General features: G+C 36.8%; 1 pseudogene; it reads left to right on the top strand.

The window, feature by feature from the left end:
* The first annotated feature begins 7,964 nt into the window (after positions 1–7,964).
* On the top strand, positions 7,965–9,559 carry LOC114046149 (annotated as a pseudogene).
* Positions 9,560–18,120: the final 8,561 nt, after the last annotated feature.

Below are 18,120 nucleotides of genomic sequence, written 5' to 3'. Positions count from 1 at the left end.
AGATGACCTTTGGTAAGTCATTTAACCTCATTTTGCCCATCTATAAAATGGGGTTAATAATAGTCCCTACCGTGGTATAGCCAATTTGGCAGAGTACAAAAAGCAACTCCACTGAACTTTCCCAACATTTCCAATAATTTAAGAAATTATTGGATTACCTGAAAGCCATGATTAAAAAAAAAAAAACTAGACCTCATATTTTAAGGAATATCTGTCGCAATATCTTAGATCCCAAGAAATTGAAAGAATCCACCAATCACCTCCAGAGATTGCAAAATAAAAACTTCCAGGAATATTATAGCCAAATTCCAGAGCTTACAGGTTAAGGAGAAAATATTGCAAGCATCCAGAAGGAAACTATTCAAATATTATGGAGCCACAGTGAGGATCACACAAAATTTAGCAACTTCCACATTAAAAGAATAGAGGTTTTAGAATATGATATTCTAGAAGACAAAGAATAGGATTACAAAACTAAGATTACAACCAAAAATAATTTATCCAGCAAAACTGAGTATAGTCATTCAGGTGAAAAATAGATATTTAATGAAATAGAGGACTTTCAAGTATTCCTCATGAAAAGACCAGAGCTGAAGAAAACTTGACATTCAAACAGAAGATTTAAGAGAAGCATAGGGAGGTAAATGTGGAAGAGTAAGCATAAGATACTCAAAAAAGTTAAACCGTTTTCACTGAATGATCCATGAAGCTCCTAAAAAATTTATCATTATTAGGGCAATTAGAAGGAGTCTAAATAAACAGAGCACATGTGTGTGAGTCAGTTATGATGAGATGTTCTCTCAAGAAAAGTGAAGAGGTAAAAAAGAGAGATGCACTGGGAGAAGGGGTATGGGAGAAGAAGAATGGGGAAAACTTTTTCACAGAAAAGATGTGCTCAAGGAAGAGCTTTTGTAGCAAAGTGAGAAATGGGTAGGGGTGGCAGACAATGCTTGAATTTCACTCTCATCAGAACTGACTCAAAGAGGAAAGAATATATATAGATACATATATACATACACACACAGTTGGGTATAGAAAGCTATCTTTTCAAGCTAAGAAATAAGAGGGGAATGATAAAAGGGAAGGCAAATTAAGGGAAGCAGTGGTCAGAAGCAAAATAGACTTTTGAGGAGGAAATAGCATAAAGAGAGAGAGACAAGGATAAACAGAAGAAAATAGTATGGGGGGAATGCACAATTAGAAATTATAACTGTGAACATGAATGAGATGAAATCATGCATAAAATGGAAGTGGAGAATGGCTAAACAAGTGGCTTATGATTGTGATGGAGTACTATTGTTCTATAAGAGAAATGATTAGGGGTGTGGTTTCAGAAAAAAAAAAACAATATGAAAGACCTATACTAATTGATGCAAAAGTGAAGTGAGAAGAACCAGGAAGTCATTGAGCACTGAGACAGCAATGCTGTAGTGATGATCAACTGTGAAAGATTTGGCTGCTCTGATCACCACAATGATCCAAAACAATTCCAATGGGCTCATGATGAAAAAATGGCATCTACTTCCAGAGAGAGTGCTGATGAGCTCTGAGTGCAAACTGAAGTATAATTTTCTCACTTTATTATGATAATTATTAATTATTTTCATTATGTGGTACATGGATAATGTTGATATGTTTTGCATGCTTTGACACATACAATTGATATTTTGTTCACCTTCTCAGTGACTGGAGGAGTTGTAGGAGGGAGGGAGAGACTTTGAATTCAATTTAAAAAGGACAAAAATGCTAAAAATAAATAATAATTTTTAAATTAAAGGCAAATACCTAAAAGAAAAAAAGAGCAAATCAACAGTTGCTTTACTTATTTTTTTTTAATAGTGGAAGAGGGAGTCTTGAGTGCAGGAACACTTTGGGAATTTTCATTAATATTTTGTCAATGATTTATTTTAAAAGCATCACATAATATATGATACATACTCTACCCTAAAAATAATCTAGTGGAATTTGCATATCAGGATGAAATAATTTTAAGTGCTTACAAATTTCATTGAAGGGAACAAAAAAAAAAAATTTCAAGATCAAGGGTAGGGAACCTGCAGCCAAAAAGCCACATGTGGCCTTCTAGGTCCTTGGGTGTGGCCTTTTGACTGAGTCCAAGTTTTACAGAACAAATCCTTTTATTAAGGAGATTTGTTCTGTGAAGTTTGGATTCAGTCAAAGGGCCACACTTGAGGATATAAAGGGTCACATGTGGCCTTGAGGCCACAGGTTCCCCAGCCATGGAATAGATATTACATTAATAAACCTTGATTATTCAGCAGTCTTCTTACCCTCATTTTCCCCATCACAGTCTATTTTTCAAAAATTAGATTAATTTTAAAGATGCATGATTAATTACATGAAAAATAAGATATTTTAACATCCTGCTAACAGATCTACCCATATGTTGTGAAATAAGTATTACTTGCAAATTAAAACAATTCTGAGGTACCACCTAACATTTATCAGATTGGCTAATATGACAGAAAATGAAATGATAAATGTTGGAGATGTGGGGAAATTGGTGTACTAATGCATTGTTGGTGGAATCGTGAACTGATCCAATTGTTCTGCAGAGCAATTTGGAACTAATCCATACTAATCCTACTCAAGAATTATTTTTATTTTATCATTGGCCCACTCAAGAGCCTACAATAGTTTCTAATTCCTTTTTAGATTAAGTAAGTCCAAACTCTTCAGTTTAGTATTCAAGGACTTGCATCAACTGGCTGAATTTTACCCAGCCAACCATTTCCCCTGATTTCTCTTTGGAAGAGACTTTTTGCTCTAGTCAGGATAGACTTTGTATTCTAAAACTGTATTCTAAAACTCATTTCCTATCCAAGCCTCTATCATATAGTTTATACCAGGGGTGAAGAACCTGTGGCCTTGAGGCCACATGTGGCCCTCTAGGTCTTCAAGTGTGGCCCTTTGACTGCATCCAAACTTAACAGAACAAATCCCCTTCATAAAAGGATTTGTTCTGTAAAACTTGGACTCAGTCAAAAGGTCACACTTAAGGACCTAGAAGGCTACATGTGGCCTATAGGCTGCAGGTTCCCCACCCTATACTTTCTCTTTAAGACTTTGTTCAAAATACTCTCTCTCTCTCTCTCTCTCTCTCTCTCTCTCTCTCTCTCTCTGTCTCTCTCTCTCTCTCTCTTTCTCTCTCTTTTCCATAAATATACATATATACACACATACCTCACATTAATTTTTTTCACTTTATAGATTCCAAAGCATCTTCATCACAACAATGTTGTAAGATAGGTTATACAAATGTCATTATTTCTGTTTTATTAAATTTCTGTTTCATTCATAAGAAAAAGGAATTAAGAAAACTGAGAAAAGTTAAGTGACTTACCCCAGGTCATATAGCTAGAAAGTTGCTAAAGCAAAAATTAGAAACAAGGTCTTCAGAATATTGATGCAAGCATAGAACATGGACAGAATATGCTTTCATACCTGGACCATATTCCAGCATGCACAACTGTGACCATTAGTCTCAATATCTTGTGTTTTCTACTATGCCACATTTCCTCTATTCCCACACTATCCCAAGTTCTCAGTGATCTTCCTTTTTCTTTAATTTCCTGTAACACATATTATCTTGAAACTTTTTTTCCCCCTTATTTTTCTGGATACTTGTGGAACCCATCTCATTATTTCAGTTATCCTTCAGAATTTTTTTTTATGAACTAAGTGAAGGGATTTTAACTTTAGGTCATGTTCAGACAGCACTTTACATTATTCTGAGTCCTGCTTCAGCAGACATTGAATGAATTCACCACTCAGACCTATTCTGTTTTCTTTCCTACTATACTGAGTGATGTGGGCCATCCAGTGATAGGAGCCTTCCTTACAAGTTAAAAGGCAGTGTCATGCTTAAGGCTTTGCCTTATTGGATATTTGTAGACACAAAGACATTTCCATTGCATTTTTTCTAGACACACACCATTGCACTTTGTAGTAGTGTGATGCTTTTAGCCATTCTCCTGTGTTCTCAGGTTTGTTTTCTCAACAGAACAAAACAAAATCAACCCCCCCCCAAAAACCCTAAATTTACTCTTATTTTTTTATAATAGTGTAATTTCCCAAGTGAAGATGGTAGCTTAAATAAGAGTTTCTAAAATCCTGCTCATATTTCAGATACTCTAAGACCCAGAAAAATCAAGTGAGGTCTATTGAAAAATCTCCTGCTTTGAGCATTTTCCACTGAACTCCTCTGTCTAATCATTCCAATGAGAAATTCACAAAAAGATGTATCCATTACCAAACAAATTGGAAAGGTACAGCTAAAAGTAGTGAAAAGTGTCCCTTTTCATTTTTATGGAGCTTTAGGATCAATGAACTCTTGAGTTCTTGTTCTTCACTGTTAATCATAACAAATAAAGGTAACAGGAGTAATGTTAACAATCCTATTTGGTGCACACAGAGCGGATGTCACATTGCTTATATTATATGAAATGAAATAAAGCATGCACTGCTGGGGTTGATGTCTGCTAGACTTAAGGAACCCATGGAATTTGGTGAATGACTACTGAGCCCAGGCCAGAACATATAGACAATTACACTGAATTCTCTCTGTTTGTTTTTCCTACCCTGATATGACAGCTTGGATCTATGGGAAACATTCCCCAGCATCACAGAAATATCCTGCATAACCCAAAGGGAACTCTAACTAATTGGAAACACTTCAGAAAGAAGGAAATGCAGTTGTTGAATCATTTTTTTTCCCGTTACTCAGATGTACATATGGACTATTTTTGGTGGGGATATTTGTCTTAATTTTAAATTATACATAGTTTGATGGAACAAAATTAATTTAACACTCTAATCTCCATGTAGCCTAAGGGCCTTTCAAGTCACAATGAAGCTTGACAAAAATATCTCCCCCACCCCCTACTTGGTGCTGGTTATCTATATTGCCCTAGGAAATAGAGATGAAAGCAAAGTAATTAGTTATTAAGCATATGTGCATCTAATTATACATTTAGTGTGATATGTAACCTAACCATTAAAGCTATTGAATGAAGAAACCCAAAGACAAATCAAAGGGGAAAAAAACACACACAAAAAAAACCCCAAAGGTAGTGTAGAAAATAGGAAGTTAGCAGTGACTGGGCTTGGAATGGGAAATAAAAATTTTAAGTTTTCTTTTGTGGGTTTGCTATTAACTTCCTATTTGACAAAGTTGGAAATAATTTACATGGATAGAGTAAAACTCACAAAACTCACAAGATGGAGATGGGAGGAAGATAACACAGATAAAAGGTATCTAAGACTGGATTTGAACTCATCTTCCTGATCCTAAATCTAGGGCTGTATCCATGACACCGTGTTTCCTTTCTTTTATAATATGATACCATTGTAAATCTTCCATTTTTACTTCTGCCATCCATTGTCAGAGACCATAAACATTAGTAAAAAAAGGAGCATATCAAGTGTGATTGTGTAGTGATTCAAATAGGTCCAATCTGTTTCTATTTTGTATGAAATAGTATTCTGGATTTCCTTACTTTTATTGATGTTAGGGGTAAAGTAGAAAGCTATATTCAGTAGCTTATCCTCTTCATGGAATAAAAATGTAGAAATGCCACCCTTTGAATTTTCTTATTGAAGAGTAAAGAAAGTACCTTAAGTGATGGAAATGTCATCAGGCTATAGGATGATGACACACAATAGGTCCAAATAGCTGTCATCTCACCAACCAATGAGCTGGACCCTTACATATCTTGTGGCTTATTATATTTCATGTTCATAATTCCTCTAATGGTTTAACTTTTATTTTCTATTTCTCCTCCATCTTCATCTTCAGAAATTGATGCATACAAAGATAAGAATGCCCTCCCTGACCCAGTTACAATGGCTCCAAAAAGATGGTATGGGACTTGGGGGTGGATTCATGAATTTTCTTGTTTCTCAGCTGTTAACAATATTTTTTAGTTATAGAACAAATACTTTCACACATTCAGGTGAATCCACACAGCCACAATCTTCTTTGTAATTAATTCACAACAACAATAAAGTAGGAGATTTGGGGTCATTGTTACCTGTATAAGAACCTCAGCATTCACTTGTAGACTGGTTGTGGAACACCTTTTCTTCCTGGCCTGGAATGCTTTCACTTCTACTTTTTACTTATTGAGATCTTTCTTCAAAGTCTAACTCAAATTCTAGCTCTGCATCAAGGTCTTCCTAAACCACTTCAACTCAAAGTTTCACTCATTTGTAGACCATTCCTCAATTCCAAATACATTTCCATTCTGTTTTACTTTTCATTGTTTACTTATCATTTTACATTCATTGTTTACTTATCATTTACTGTTTTTAATTGCTATCTATATTTTTCTTGTTTTTTTTTCTTTTTTCTTATTTCTTTTTTAAAATTTATGGAATAAAACAAGCATTTTCATAACACAGTATAAACGCACCCCCCCAAAAAAAAGGTTGCACTTGAAGCCACAAATCCACTATGTACAACTTGCTATTCCGTTCAAATATATAATAAAGTTATTTTATAAATTTCCCCCCTTTTTTGTCTTTCCTTGCCCTCCACCCCAGAAATGACTACCATTAGACACAAATAGGTATATATACGTAAAGTTATTCTACACATACTTCTATTTATCAGTTCTCTCTCTGGATGCAGATAGCATCTTTCTTCGTATGTCCTTTATAGCTAATTTGGGCATTTATAATGGTAAAAATGACTTATTTGCTCACAGTCATTCTTAAAGCAACGTTAGCTATATTTTAAATGGATATATGTACTGTCAGATTCTGGTTCTAGCTTCCCTTCTCTCCTGCATGATTGTAATAAGGACTTCTTCTGCTTACACATTTATAGGAACAAAGGTGGGAAACTGTGAAGGACCCTCCCAGCACTGATAAGTATTTGAAAAAAGCATCCCCCTTCTTTTTCTCTGGGTGTATATTCTCTAATGACATTTTTTACTCTGATTCTCTGTGTAATTCCTCTGCATCACAGCCTGACTCTACACTACCATACAACTCTCCATTTACGTTTGCCGGACATTCAGTTCTCAAAAGACCAGTGGTATCCCCTAATTCAGAGACAAATGATGTGTGGATCTCATTTTAAAGTTTGCAGAGTGTTTCATATAAATTTTCTTATCTGAACCTCACAATCCTATGAAATAGGCATTAGTGGTATTATTATCATTTCTGTTTTATAAATAAGGAACAGTTTCTAAGAAGTTAAATGACTTGCCCACAGTGACAAGGCTAGATCTTTCTGACTCCAAGTCTCTCCCTCTGAATGTGTTCACTCTGCCTCTCACTTAGCAATGAAATATAAGTATGACATGATGTAATGGAAAAAGTCCTGGACTTGGAGACAGGACATTTTCCTTCAAATAGTAACTCTGTAAACATTTCTGAACATCAATTCATTCACTTGTGAAATGAGATTAATAATACTTGCGATACCGTAGTAAAAAAAAAAAAATTGGACTAGAATGAAAAGATATAGGAAGTAGAGAAAAGATGGTGGGGTAGAAGAAATCCACATAGCAAGTTCCTTTCTACAAAACTCAGTTTCAAACAAAAGAGACAGAGAGAAAGGTCTGTGAATAATGGAGATAGGTCTATCAGGAGCACACTGCTGGGTGAAGCAAATTCCAGGACCCAGGGAGAGGTTGCACACCAGGGAAAGAAAAGGTCCCAGCCTCATACCAGGATATTACCCATGCTAAGAAACTAGGACTGGGACAGGTGCCAAGGGGCAGTTTTGTCACCTAGTACTCAGTTCCAAGTCACAGATCCAGGACAGACTTGCACATGAGGAGTGACTTTTCCTATTCCCAGTTAAGGAGGCCCTGGGAAGTATACTGAAAAAGGACAAAGTTCCACAGCCAGCAGAGGCAGTAGTGTGATTCAGACCTCAGGGCAGAGGGATACTGGACCTGGAGCAGACCCTTGCCCTGACTCCCACTGCCAACATGGGGAAGTGGCAGCACCAGAAGGATAAGATGTATACGTATATGTATGTAACATGTGCTGAATACATGCACTTGTATGGTGGTAAGAAGCTTGATCCCCCACAAGCAAATTTTTGTTGCTTATCTTTTGATCACCGCAGCTTATAGCTGCAGCTGTTTGAGTGCCCGGTGTGCACCCAAACGGGGTGGTCTTTGACGTACTGAATATCATGCCTTGGATAAAGAAATATGGGACCAACCCTAGCCTTGGCGAGAAGCAGGATGCCAAGTCTCTGACCAAACTGAACTTTAAAAAAAATAATGAAAGTAAACACCATTATCTAGTGCTATTCACTGGCTTTACCAATTCATTATATTCATCATATTACCTTCATTGTGGCAATCCAGTCAAGTGGCAACATGTACGCTTATGAGACAGTGGAGCAGATATCAAAAACAAGAATTACAAAGATCTGCTGACAGAAAAGCCCTTTTCGTGACTGACTCTTCAGGATCTTATGAATCTAGACAAGTTTAATGCAGTCAACTTTTTATCATGTTAAGAACAATCTAAGAGTCCTAGACCCAGAGGAAGAGAAAGCCAGGCAGGATCTGACTTATTATCTGAAAAGCGCCAATTGTGAGACTAGAGAGACCCTGCAGGAACTTTACAAATATGTTAAAGGGGATGAAATCCAGGCCACAATGTTGAGGGCTCTGGAGAAGAAGAAGCTAAACAAGCTGAATGTGGCTCATTATTCCACTGGGAAGCCAGTACCTCCATCACATTCACAGCTATGGTGTCCAAAACAGCCCATGAAGCAGCTGCCATTGATGATGATGTCCTCTGGTATAGGGTTGTGAAGAAAAAGGGTTGTAACCATCTACACACCATCAAGGGGGACCTCAACCTGGAACTACACTGTGACATGACTCCAAAAACATTTGAAAACTTCATGAAACTCTGCAAAAAAAGAATTACTACGATGGCTCAATTTTCCACAGGTCAATTCAAAACTTTGTGATCCAGGGTGGGGCACAGAGCTGAAGTCTTACAGGAGGAAGCCCTTTAAAGATGAGTTCCAGCCCAACCTGTAGCACACAGGCCAAGGTATTCTCAGCATGGCCAACTCTGTGCCCAACTGCAACAAATCTTTTTGTTTGTTTTTGTTTTTGTTTTTTTAAATCACTCTTCAATCTTGTGCTTATCTGGACAAGAAACACACTATCTTTGGAAGAGTTGCTGGTGGCTTTGACACCCTCATAGCCTTGAAGAACATGGAGAGTGACCGTAAAACCAAGGAGGAGATTCTAATTGATTTTGCCACAGTTTTTATAGACCCATATGAAAAGGTAGATAGATTGTTGAAGAACAAAAGAAACAAGAGTGGAGAAGGAGAACCCCCTCCCCATCCTTGCTGCTCAAGGTGAAGGCCAATATGGCCCAGTCAAAATTGGAGAGTGTGGGGCCTTGGACTTAACAGTCAGGGAGTGGCAAATATGGCTCCTCCAAAGCCACAAAATGAGCTGCAGGGAAAGAGCCCTGCACCAGTTGGGGCTCTGGGGACTTCAGTTCCTGGTATTGGCCTCAGCCTAGGAGGCACCAACTGTTGTAACTCTGAGCCCACTGCTGACAGAAGCAGTTCAAGGCCTGGCACAGGCCTTGGTTCCAAGGGTGTGGGATTAGGAAAAGATCTTTGTAGAGCTGCCAATTTGAGGAGGCAGGGGACTGAGGGAAGGGGGTGGAGGTGTCGTCCTGAAATAAAACAGGATGCTCTTAAAAAAAAAAGAAAGAAATATAGTGGATAAGTCATGGTAGGTCTCTAATGTCAGGTTAAAGAATCTGGAGTTAATTTGACAATGGAGAACCAGTCACTGAAGGCTTTTGAACAAATGAATATCATAATCAGAGCTGTGCTTTATGAAGATTGATCTGCTACTGGTTCTTAAAAGGTTTTTGAAAGGCATGAGACTAAAGGTACGGAAGGACAGTGCTACACTCTTCACCCCAGTAGTGAGATTACCTTTTTACATACTTTTTATCTGTTTTATATTTTATTTTATGTGTGCATAATTCTTCCTTAAAAGAATGTGAACTTCTTTAGTTGTTTCATTTTGGGGTTTGTATCCTAATGCCCATTACAGAGCCTGGCATACAGGGAGCACTTAATAAATCCTTCTTGATTATTTGTCTAGGCAAAAGATAATGAGTTTCTAAATTAAAATGTCATAAAAAACTGTCATTGATATTGACATCCCACTTACAGATTTGAATGTTTCTTCATTCTTTCTTCCTTTTCAGCCTAATGCTCTCCACCATGCTTTCCTCCCTCAAATTCAGATATGTCCGTATATATATATATATATATTTGTGTGTGTGTATATACATATATACACACATGTATATACATACATACATATATACACATACATACATATATACACCACAATACTGCTATATTACCCATACTTTTTCAACATGATACATAAGGTGTACAACTTTTGAATGAAGTATACCAGCCAATAACATAAGTAGTAAACATGAAAATGAAGGACTGAATGATAGAGGATTTGTGGAGGTAGAATCCACAGGATTTAGCTAATAAGCATAGGTGAAGGTATGAGAAAAGTGATAATGATAATGACAAAATTTCAAGCCTAGGTGACTGGAAGGATCACAGTACCATTAACACAAATAAAGACATTAGGGGTGGGTGAAGTGATTTGAAGGAAAAAGAAAATGAGGTTGATTTAAGATATGTTAAATTATGTGGACCACCTTTATAATCCACAGAATATGTTGACCAGGTAGTGGTAAAGCTTGAGCTATTGGTCAGATGAGAGAAAGATCTGGGCAAGGGAATATAGATTTGGGGAGTCATTTGAAAGTTGAACCTAAGGGATTTGGGAAAATTGTCCAGGGAGAGTGCAGAAAGAAGAGAAAGGAGGTAACAGCAGTAGCTTGAGGGACAAGCTGGGGTTAAGTAAAATTTGTTTAAAAAAATACTGACAATCTAAGGCTGAACAAATTGTGGCACACGAATGTGATGAAATTATATTGTTCCATAAGAAGGAAGAAATAGAAAAATTTAAAAGAACAAGAAAAGACTTATATGAACTGAAGGAGTTAGTAAAATCAGACATATGTATCACATTAATATAAAAAAGAAAAAATAGAATACTTTTATAAACTGATAAAGAATGAAATGAGCAGAACTAGGAGAACTATTTATCTAATACTGTAAAGAATAATACCTTTGTGTGATATATGAATGTAATGGAATACTATTGTACTACAAATGGTGAGCAAGTGGACTTTCAGAAAAACCTGGAAAGATTTAAAGGAACTAATGCTGAGTGAAGTGAGCAGAACCAAGAGTACATTGTATACAGTAATGGCCACAATGTGTGATAACTAACTTTTACAGACTTATCAATGCAAAGATCCAAGACAGCTCCAGAGGACTTATGATGGAAAATGCTGTCCACATCCAGAACAAGAACTATGAAGTCTGAATGCAGATTGAAGCACATTATTTGATCTCTCTTTTTTTTTCCTTTTTTAAAAATGTATTTCTTCTTTGTCATGTTTGCTGACATTGGTTCTAATTCTAATATATACATATACATTTAGATATCGGTATACTACTGTATAATACCACCTGATAGAATGTTAGGAGAGAAACCAAGTGCCTTAATAGATGACCAAGCAAGGGAAATGAAATGGGCCAACAGATCAGAAAGTTCAATCTCTTCCATTTAATTGAATGGTCTGGAAAAACTTCAAATAAAATGGAGCAGATTCAAAATCTTCATGTATCCATAACCAGTCCTGAATTTTGCAGGGAATATTTGCACAACTCTGACTTCTAAATGGAGAAAATTTCTCCCTCCATCTTAAAAAATAACCATGCAAGTCATATTTAAAACACATTTACACTTTCATTATTTTGGAAAGCATCAGAAGCCTATCTACTAAAGTTTTACATCATGTAAGAATATTTGCTTTGTAGGTCAAGTTATATAAATAGCTGCAAAGAAAAAAACTTATTTCAAGAGTTGATGAATATGCCCATTACCTTTATATAAATGGAGGCTTGAGGCAGACAATTGAGAAGTGATTACTTTTGAATGTTTGTCCCAGATCAACATAAAAGGTCCTTTCTATATTTAAAAGATCACTTTGCATGTGTTTCCTGAGTTCGGAAGTGCTAGGCTTTCTGTTTTCTTTTTAAAACAATATTTACAGCATTTTTATTTCATTTTTTAAGTTAATTCAGTATCTTTAAAAAGTTATTTTCATTCTTTGCCATTAATTCCAATGAAAAATGATATATAAGTGAGTGTTTCTGCCTACACATGACACAGAGACTGCCCTTCACCTTGGGGCCTAATTTCCATCAAGAAAAAAGAAAAAAAAAAGGAATGAACACAAAAAGAAAACTGTAGCTCATTGAAGTTGAATCTCTTGAATGTCTCTTGTCCATTTATTTCAGACCTGTCTTTTCCCTCTCTTACCAGTACAGTTCTCAGTGCCCCGGGCTGTGATCCTTCTTGGAGAGTCACACATGGCACTTAGGCCTTCTAAAACATTCTTAAGAGCAGCACAGGCTCTAATCTCTCCCAGGAGACCGAAAGAGTCCCATCTGTAACAATTTGAGCCCCTGTCAGCCTGAGGACCATAGAATTCAGTCACTTCCTAACCAGGGTCTCCCACATGTCACACTTTGCATTGCCACCAAGGCAAGTAAGTGTAGGGGTTATAATAGTTCATTTTTGAGTCATAGTGACAATGTGAAATTAAAGCCTATATAAATAAGTGCTGCTGCATTTGTAACCATGCTGTGGTGCACAGTGTCTCTCTGTCCGAAGGAAGGCTTCACTCAATATCCCTTTCCAGCCAACTTTTCCAGAAATCATTTACAGGCTTTGCACATGTTTTTCTCTCCTTCCTTCAGAAACTGGATTCTTCCAACAACACCTACAGTCTTCTGTGACATTTTCTGCCTTAAAGTCTTTGCAATGTTTTATCATCTCTATATACCTTCCTTCTTCTCTTTCTTTTCTAACTCCCAGTCCCTACAAAACCTCTAATATTATTTTCTCTATTGTTTGTTTGTTTGTCTGTTTTTGATTCAAGGAGATCTACAGCAATATTATTCCCATGGAGCATCAAAAAACATCCGGTCCCTGGGAAGCATTACTAAGAAGTTTCAGCATGTTGTAATGACTATAGACAGAAAAATAACCCACTGAATGATCAAGTTTGCTACATTCTGTCACAATAACATGCTCTTTACCACATGCATACATCAAAAAGAAATACAAGGACGCTTTGCAGATTACTCAAATGGTAGATAAAGCAGAAATTAGCTTTCATCTATGTGTCCTTCCTCTTCTCCCCTCCCTGATTGCTCACCCATCCCCCACATCACCATCTGTACTAGAGTCTGTGGTAGATTTCTCTATTAACAAAGCCCTACCCATTCGGCCTATTGATTCTGCTTTAATTCACCCCCCTGCCTCCCTCCTTCTTTCCCTCTTTCCCCTCTCCCTCCCTGCCTAGAAGGAACAATTCATATGGTTGATTCCTTTGTCTCCTGAGTTATGGTTTGGGAAACATGTCCTCTCTTTCATAGTTCATCAGGGAGATTCCGAGGCCAGTGTAACTATTAGCGTGGGCTGTCAAACTTTCATTAAAGCCCTGGATGAAGAAACAAATTCTTAGCTTTCTCCGGCCATGTTTCCCCTGCCGTTTCTGGCACTCTTGTAATGGAGAATTCACTTGAGCTTGGATGTAGTGAGGGAAAATAGGAGAGCCCTTCCCAGAATTTTACAGCTTATTAGCAAACATTGTGCTTCACTCTATGCTCAGTGTTTCATTAAAAAATTAATGCCTATGGAATGAGCTTTCAATACAAAATTACACGGAGGTGAATTTTTTATTTTATTTTAAAAAACATTGGTCTTCTCAATAATTCATGTTTGCCCCCCCCATCTTGGTCTCACTAAATATTAAATAGGATAAAGTTAAATATTGGAAAACTAAATGTAGGCTTTATTCTCCCAAAGGATCTATGTTTTCATCGTTGCTTACTTACTTGAACATTTTTAGAAGTGGCACATGTGGCAGATGTGAGCCAGCAGGTGTTTGTGTGTGTGTGTGTGTGTGTGTGTGTGTGTGTGTGTGTGTATGTGTTTCCACTTAGCTTGAATCTATTGGATAAATGAGTTTATGTACATGCTGTCTTTGACCTATGAAGAGCTGACAGGAATCCATAGATTACACATGTTGGAAAACAAAACAGGAAGCACCCAAATGGAAAGTAAAGGACAATTCCTCCCCAGGCTACATCTACTCACTAGAAAGGGAAAGTCAGAGTTGGCATTTGGCCAGTGAATTTGGTCAGTGTAGGCAGAATGCCTGGATAATTTCAGGCCATATTCTAATACAACATAGTCTCTTCTCCACAAAAACCTCCATCTCTTCTTTTAGTTATTTGTGTAATTGAAGGATTTGGGGGGAGAGGGGTCTTTTTTTTTCTTCTACTGAAATACCTGTATGTTATCTGTTTTGAACTAATCACAGAGGTTTGATATGATCTGAGTCCTTGACAATGCATGCCTTTTGATTATTGTGATTGTTTCTAATGGGCTTGAAATTATATTTTTAAAAAATTCAACTTGATATCAAATTTACACTGTATTTTTTCATGCAAGAGACATTACAGGTTATACCCAATTTGTTTCATTAATATTTGTAACTTACACCTAAAATGGGGAGCTAGTCCCTTCCAACTCCAAATCTATTATCCTATGATTTTATGTTTTTTATTTATATTGATAAAACTCCTTTCTATTGTAATATCATAATGATGATAACTCACATTTATACTGCCATTTACAGTTCACAAAGCTGTTTCCTCACAACTTTATGAGGTAGGCAGTTCAAGTATTTCTATGCCCATTTTACAGATGAGGAAACTCATTATGTGCTCATTAATCTGGATATATGGTGTGTTTTCAGAGAAAGTATTTGAAGTATCTATCTTTTTATGGTCGGGGAATGTGTGTGTGTGTGTGTGTGTGTGTGTGTTAGAAGTTTAAATCTATAATTTCCTGGGTGTGGAGAATTCTCGGGGTAGAAATTACCTCCACTGATGCATATAAGCAACTCCTCTGTATCTTATAGTATTATGGAGCACCAAGAGTATAAATGCCTTATCCATGGTCAAAAACCCAGCATGTGTCACAGACAGGACTTCACCCCAAGTCTTCCTGATTCCAAGGCCAGCCCTCCATCCACTACATCATGTTGCCTCTTGAATGTGTCAGATAACAGTAGAAAATCCTTGCCCTCAAATCTCCTACAGGGACATAATAGATGAAACTGAGAAAATTTATTTTTTGAGTTCAAAAACAAACATTAGAAAAAAGGCTCATTGAAGGTCAGAACTGTGCTGTGGTAACAACTCTGAATCCAGCCACCAACCTAATATGCCAATCTATTAGAAGAGATTAAAGTCTCACATATCTTGATTCAACCTTCTGTTTAGGGAACTTCCATAAACAAGCTAGTAATGTCATCACCAGGGAAACAAACAAGTGAAATTGATGCATGACTTCCCCCTGAGTGCATCTGTGCTACCTAGTATAGGCATTGGTGATGTTGTCTATTTAAACAGGCTTCCCTGCCTCCCCCTCCCCACACCACCCCCGACCCTTCTGTACAGATACTGCCACTTGCTGTAACTATGAAATAAAGATTTGTGATGTCTTAGAATACAGTTCATTTACAAGGTGATATAAACTGTGGGTTGTAGGTTGAGCTTGCAATATGATGGAAATGCTAATCTCTGACACAGATCCTGCTTTCATGTTTTATTAATGACATCTGCAACATATTTGCAAGATATTTTACATAATATGTTAATTTACCAAAATGGGAAGGAAGGGGCTGATAATTGCATATGAAATTAACACTCACTCTATCTATGCCAGAATTAAATACATAGTACTTCTGTAGAACTTGCTAGGGCTGTTTTGGTCAATATTACAGATTTGGTCAATAGCATGATGATCAACTCATTTTTCAGGAAGTGAGCTTAGACTCTTCCTATCTGGATTTAAACATGAAACAAATAGATTCAGTTGAAAATCTATATTTTGGATGAACTTAACAGCCAATATAATATATATAGAATTATTATTTTTTTTTTTACTCATGCTGTGGGATCCTCAAATGAAATTTGACATTTGTCTCTTCCACAAGACTGTCGGCAAAGTATTCCAGGCTACCTTATGAATGTGATTATCTTATGGTAACCATCCTAGTACCATGGAATTTGAAAATACCATGCTTTTATCTGCTTTACTTTGTATAGGGATTTACCACAGCAGGTCTGGGACTTGGCAGAGGTCATTTGAGAATCATCTCAAGAAAACAGATGGTGAGAAGATCCAGATCATCCAAATCTCACATTGTTGCTTCTGTCATAAAACCAAACTTGAAGGCAGCAGCATGCTCCTTTAATTCCTAGACTTGGCTATTGCATACATTACTGCCTGCCTCCACTTCCTTATCTGTAAAATGGAGGTTGTTATAGGGCCTGGCTCCTAGGGTTGTGAAAATCAAATAAGATAATATTTGTAAAGTGCTTTGCAAATCTTAAGATGTTATTATACAGTACTACTATAAAAGCTAACCTTAAAGTCCTATATAGTACCATTTAAAAATTATTATAACCAGGTATTCCTACCCATCCCTCATTTCAAAAAAATGTTTGAGGCACACACAATATGAATGTCTTCTTTTAGATTTGATCACAGGTGGAATATAGTGCCATTTAAAAATTATTATAACCAGGTATTCCTACCCATCCTTGTTTCAAAAGAAAATGTTTGAGGCACACACAAATATGAATTTGACCACAAATGGAATTCACTTTCTTCCTCGGTGTCAAGTGGAGAAGGGTACAAGACTAGGGTGAGTTATCAGAATATAGCCTGAATTGATAATGGTTTACAAGTCACTGCCGTTATCCAAAAGCAACACAATAGAAATGGAGACAAGGTGGTGTAGTAGAATGAGTGCTTAACTTGGAGATGAAATGACCTAGTAACATGACCTTGAACTTTGACCTCTCAGAGAAAGTGGTGGGGTTCCCCACTCCTCCTCCCCCCCAGAGATCTTCAAGCAAAGGCTGGATGACAACATTCTTGGTCAGGTACACATCGAACAAGAGAGCTACTAATGTCCTTTCAAATTCAGGCATTTTGTGAAAAAAAGGAATAATAATGCAATTACCATAATCTGCCTCAAATAGTTGATATAAAGGAAATACTTTGTAAACCTTTACATTCTATTGAGAGTTGCTGTTCCTAATAAGTTTTTCATGAAGATCAAATGATATAGTGTATATTAAATAATTTAGACGTAATATATGTGTGTGCACATGTATATTGTATATGTATAGTATATATACATATATGTATATGTAGTTTTATAAATATATATATGGTTATAGTTATTAAACGCCCATAAAAAGAGCTTGCTTGTCTCAGAATTCTCTCTGCAATGGAATCTAGAAAACCTCAAAAAAAAAAAAGCAGGTGGCAAGGTGGGACAGCATAAAGAGCCTTGCATCTAACATCAGAGGATAGGACTTACAGCACATGAGCAAGTTACTTCTCCTGTCCAGGCCTCAGTTTCCTCATCTGAATCTAACAATCCTCTAGGATTATTCTTTCAATTTGAACTTATTCTCGTAGGCTCGGTCCCCAGAGAAATGACTGTTATGTGGGCTTTCTAGGGGTAACCAGAGGGGTAGGTACACATCTAACTCCAAGGCCGACATCACTAGGATTCCCATCGGTACTCAGCCAGTAAACTCAATTTACTTTTAGCAGAGGCTTTTATTATAATTTTATGGTAAGAACAGTTTGTTTAAAAAAAAAAAGTAGCTTCCCCTGGGGGGGGGAACAAAAACAAAAATAAAAATTTGAACAAATGCATGCAACATCGGTGGGAAAAGTGGGCTCGGTAAAGTACAATGAAAGTAAAGTACACACATAGGGTATGCATTGCGAAAGGATACTTCTGATACTGGAAGCCTTTTATTTTTTTCTTCTTCTCACTTTGTAGAACTCTCACATAGACCATCTAGGATGTTACTCT

The sequence above is a fragment of the Vombatus ursinus genome, unplaced genomic scaffold (genome assembly GCF_900497805.2).
Source record: "Vombatus ursinus unplaced genomic scaffold, bare-nosed wombat genome assembly UNPS02014781.1, whole genome shotgun sequence".
NCBI lineage: Eukaryota > Metazoa > Chordata > Mammalia > Diprotodontia > Vombatidae > Vombatus > Vombatus ursinus.
Note: the sequence above shows the minus strand (reverse complement) of the source record. Positions and strands in the feature narration are given on the sequence as shown.